We start from the raw sequence: 5610 nt of genomic DNA, 5'->3' as shown, positions 1-5610 counted from the left end.
CCAAGTTGTGAAAGCACCAACCACTCTGGCCACAGCACCACTCTATACTAAAGTAATGTAGAAGAACACACAGGATCAAATGATGCTTGTAGAGCTAAGTAAACATTATTTTTTTCTGGAAACTGATATATGTTTATTAATACTTTTCAATTTATCGCAATGCTTGTAACAAACATTACTGCCGCACAGATAAGTTTGGTGATGAAAGAATTACCAGTGACACCTACTTGACCAAATGCACTACTTCACTTAATAAGGCAGAAATATGTATATATATATATATGTGCCACAGGTATCTGAATAGGGTTCCATTTAAACCAATTAATAAAATAGCCTGTTTGGACTAAAAATAATTGTTGTCTGAGAATACGTGAATTCAACACTGCTAGAAAATCCCTGCCATCTGACGTAGAAGGATTTATAGGTTTAGTGGAAATTGCTTTCCCCACTGTCCAGATTAAATACTGCAGGATGATTTTTTGTATGAGTAAACATCCTTCCAATAACGATCAGACCGATAATGTCTTAAAAAGAGAAACAGGATCTACATTTAGGTTTTCTTTTTCTTGTATGGACTATTTCTGGATACAGGACCTTCAGGTAACATGTTGACTGTCCATAAAATGCGTTTTAGCATCTTCCTCCTGCTGTGGGGATGGATTTTATCCACTGAATGCAGAACACACCGACAAGGAAGAGAAATACATGAGGTATACAAAAAAGGAAGGTAAGTCTAATTTTTTTTCCACTCAAGTAGCTACAGTTTGGACAAATGTAATGTTTTGGGTGACGATAAAATGACTAACAGTTAATTTGCGATTTCATTTGCATACTGTGATCTCTCAGGCAAAAATATTTTCTGTTGTTTCTTTTGCCAATGAGTAAGTTTTAATGCATTTTCTGCAGTGAAAATCACTGCTTCTTTCAAAAAATAGGTTTCTGAAGTGTCTCAAAGCTTGAAAGGGTACAAAAAAAGAAGTATTTATATTTATGGTAGTTAAAATGTGGTATAATATTTACATGAAAGTGAAGATGAAATTTAGGTCCATGAGAATTGTTGGATTGAAGATTAGATGGACTTGAGAGCTCAGATGGAAACATTCAGAATCTGTTTTATTGTTCCCATGTAATTTTTTTATAGAGCTCTTGAGAGGAAAAAGTTAAGGTCTCTCAGCAAGGCTACGGTCAGTTATCAGAAGAAACAGAAAGAGCATTCAGTGTATTGAATTAAGATGCTAAAATTATTTAAAATGTTGTCTGTTCTTCTCTTTGTCTATCTCTCTCTTACAAAAAGACTATGTGATATTGCGCTCTCACTATCTTGTAGACAGCCATTTTAGGAGGATTTGAGTTGAGGAAGGGTTTTTGCTACAACTGAATTCTGATTATTTGTATTCTGTTTGGGAAATATTTGGAACTTTGTGTGAGGATTTTTATGTTCAGGCACAAAACAACGTACACCGGGAGGAAAAATACTCGTTTTTTTCTTTTTCTTTTTTTTTCTTTTTTCTTTTTTTGTAAGAATATAGCTGACACATTTAATTTTGTTTAAATGCTGTGTACTTCTGCTTGTGACGGACTGAACCTGTGTTGTCTCTGCTTGGCTACAGTGCTGTTCTGTAAAGACTCAGTATCATCATCAGTACTGTAAAGTGTATAGGGATGGAAATGCAGGAATGTCACAGTCCTGAGGAATTCAGACCACTCCTATTAGCCTTCAGAAAAGGTAACTAAAAGGTGGAAAGGATGGAAAGTACTGTGCCTTTTTGTTTTCCTACAGCCCCTTGCAGCAGGTGAGGGGCACGTTACAGAGTGACTGCAGTGTCCTGGTTGGCACTTGGGCGTCCATGAACCATTTCATACGTAGGAAGTGGCTTTAGCAGTGACACCACCTCCATGAAGGTATAACTGGAAAAATGGATGCAGTGCTCTCTTCATGACCAGCCCCCAGGGGATGCATTACCAGAGGCAGTATGGGTGCAAGACAGGCACAAAATCCCTCTTTTTGCTGAAGCTTCATGACAGTGACAGCAGAGGTGATGTGCTGGCTGTAACAGATTAAAGGGGTGAGAAGCAAGGTACCACCGTGTGAGCTTGCAAGCATCCAGATGAGAGGAATGTGCACACACAGCCTTGTTCTTGTTTATCATCTTTAAGGAAAGCTCTACACTGCACTAAATGTTTAAGTGTCAGTGCAATGAAGTGACAATATAACAAACCAAAGCAGAAAAGTGTAAAAATGTGTGAAAATGGAAAAGAAATACTTATTCAGTAAATGCACTCTTCACCCATACTTTGTATACAAGGTGTAATTGTTCCAGGATGAGCCCACCAGAAAGCCCTGAGGTGGTGTGGCTGTGGGGGGCTAGCTTCACTGCCCTCCCAGCATGCCCACGCTGGCCTGGGAGGTCACTTCTGGCCCATTTCTTCCTCAGTAGGGCACAGTGATGTTGAGGAGAGCTGATGGGGAGAGAGGAGCAAAGCTGGCCTGTGGCTGCAGGGTTGTCCATCAGCAGCCTGGTGCCCAGTACAGTGCCCACTTTGCCCTGTCACAGGAGAGCCTGTGAGACACCCATGTAAGGTAAAAAAAGATGATTATGGCCATCCATAGGATGACCACAGGACCTTAGGATTTCCTCCCAAGCACAAACAACAAACCCTTCTGTACCAAACCCCTAACCTTCAATGTCAAACTCCGAATGGGACTGCAAGTATTTTTTAACTCTGGCTTCCATTCATTTGGTCCTGTTCTATGGTATCTTGTCTCCTCTCCATCAAGGTACTTGCAGGTGGATCAAGCCCCCATTCATCTCTGCTTACATACATTCAGGAGATAAGGCTTCTTACATTTCTCAGTGCGGGATGTTTCCCAAGCTTTGATTCAGCCATTTGCTTGTTTTCCTCTGTCCCTTCACTGCTTTTTCAGGATTGACATCAGGACCAGGTGCAGTATTTGTACAGCCCTCCTGCAGGTGCTGTATGCAGAGGTAATCCCCCTGACCTTCTGGGACTGCAGTCAGGATCTCCCAGTGGGAGCTCATGCCTGCCCAGCATTACCAGGCATCTGTGTACGGCAGGACACCTCATCTCAGAGGTACAGCCAAGCCTCTTTGCCCTCATGGGGAGGTCCCTTATATGTTAAGATGCTGGTAATATAAAACAGTTTTGAAGTAGGCATGATTCCTTAGTACTTCAGTTAATGTCCACACCTTTTTCTGTCACAGAGTTAGATCCTGGATTCAAAACAGACCAATGGAGTATGCTATGTAACATCAAGAAAACTTGCAGAAAACATTGCTCCTGAACATTTTGAGTTTGACTCTCTTTCCCCCTCCCTTGAACAGCCTTTATGCAGGAGCAGAAGTTAGAGTAATTGACCTCTTTACTCCTCTCTGAACACTCTTATCTCTTGCTCCATAAGGCTTGTGGTAAGGAGCAGGATGGAAATCCATCCTTTTGCTGTAGCCTTTTCCTTCTGAAGAAAGACAGAGGCCTCAGTGGAGATTGATGGGAAAATCTATTTGAAGTGGAAAAGGCTGGCTCCATGCCATCACAGGATGCTCAGGATGGCTTGGTTTGCACCCATGCGTTCCCTAGCCCCCAGAATCCCTTCAGGACCACAAAATCATCCTTTTGCCCTACTGCCAGGGCTCAGCGCCAGCCACCGGTGTTGGCACATAGCAGAGGCACCTGCTGTAAAGACCTGTCACACTGGGTGGGCTGCCAGCATCCTGCTGTCCCTGACAGACATTTCCAGATTTGCTCCTGATTCTCATGGTGCAGCTGATGGAGGAATACATAGGCTTTTATCTTGTTTCTTTGGACAGTGTGTTAGTTTCTTCCAAGGAGACTCACTTGCTCTGAACTCTGTTTTCAAATTAAAACTCACCACTGGATCTGCAGTTTCAGCTCCAGATCTTTTCACCTGCTCAGATCCAGCTGAGCTCACATCCACAGCCTTCACATTCCAGAGACATGGTAAATGGAATATATGGGGAGCTGCAGGGTCAGACACCTTCTCTGTCACAATTTTTGTCACTGCAGGTACCCCATTCTAGCATGAGACACAAAAGCTGTGAAGAAGAGTAAGCAGACAGGCAAGCTTTTCCCCAAGAGTTCATGCATGCACCACAGTCTTAAGAGGACTGGGTTTGCATGACAGGAATTTTGAGAAAGGTTCCAGATAATTTCTTAAATAAAGCTGCTGAAGCTTTAGGACATAGTGTGACAAGAAAATGGCAAATCAGTCTAGGTCAACGTATGCAGACAGTCACAGTGAAAGCAGCATAGTAGATAGCTTTATTGCATGGGACTTACTACAGAGCCCTCCAGTACTGTAATTCACTGTAAAAATGTCTGTGTGCCAGTCAAAGACTCAACTACTTATTTTTGCTAATCTCCAGGACAAATCACCTCAAAGGAATTTCACTTCAAAGAGCAGCAATATAAAAAGAAAACCTTTCTCACCTTGCAGACCTGTTCACAGTTTGCAGTCAGCCGTGTGCAAAACCTGCAGGGACTGCAAGGCTTTTTATGCCTGTTAGATTCAGAGTGCCAAAACTCCTACAGGAAGGAGCTGAGTTCCAGAGCACTGGCAAGAGAGCTGTCTGCTGTTTTCCCAACTGCTCAGGCTCTTACAAAGCCACCAGGCTGCAGGGGGGTCACTAGAATGACGTAAAGGCTCACTGAAAGTCACAGCATCGTTGTGCCAACAAAAGGGCCAAAGCCTGTGTTGCTAATTAGACTTGCAGAATCTGCTAGAGAGGATGAGCGATAGGAAAAGAACTGTCTTGGAGCTGAGCCATGCTGTTCTGCCAGAGCTAACTGCTGGGGGGGGAAAAAAAAATCTCTTTTAACACTAAAATCTCCCTGGACAGCATTACAATCACCTTTCAGACAACCAGCTCTCAGCAGAAGAGATTTCACTGTAAAAGATATACAGATCATGTATGCTTAATCTTACCTAAGAGACTCGCTTCCTGTTGTCAGTCATGTCCCTACCATTCCCTGACCATGTTGTAATAATTTTGCCTCACTCTTGTCCCCAAATAGCAACCCATTTTCTTCTCCTTGAGAGCACCCTGTCCATGTTTCTGTTTGTAAGAGCTACCTTTTACAGTAGTTGAATGAGATCCTCTACAATAAGCCTTGGTCTTATCACAGTGTCTCTCTCATGGCCAAAGACCTTTCTCTTTATGATGTTTTCAGATGCTATTACAATTAGTGACACTCTTACTAAGCAATAGCAGCCACTCTGCATCATAATGAACATTTTCAACATTAAAGTTACTTTCCCTTCTCTTCTTGAATTTGGGTAGGGCTTCTGTGTTGTCAGCTCCTCTGTGTGCGAGCTGTCTGTGGTTTGCAAGTCACATGTGGCTATCCTGGTACCTTCCCTGAGGATGTCCCCTACACACAGGCAGCTCCCATCTTCCTGCCCTCCTAATGCTTCTTCTGGCCTTACAAATTCATCCCTAACAGGACTTCTTCCTTTACCTTCTAGTAGTCCTTGCGCTGTTCTCTTCTCTTAGAGTTTTCTTTTATATCTTCAGGTTTCATATTGACATTTAGTTGCATAAACAAATCTTCCTGATGCAAGCTGTCTTTAGA

Source organism: Corvus kubaryi, unplaced genomic scaffold (genome assembly GCF_017639235.1).
Source record: "Corvus kubaryi isolate FWS band 111438036 unplaced genomic scaffold, C.kubaryi_AGA036_p1.0 split3-73, whole genome shotgun sequence".
Lineage (NCBI taxonomy): Eukaryota > Metazoa > Chordata > Aves > Passeriformes > Corvidae > Corvus > Corvus kubaryi.
This window is presented reverse-complemented; position numbering follows the sequence as displayed.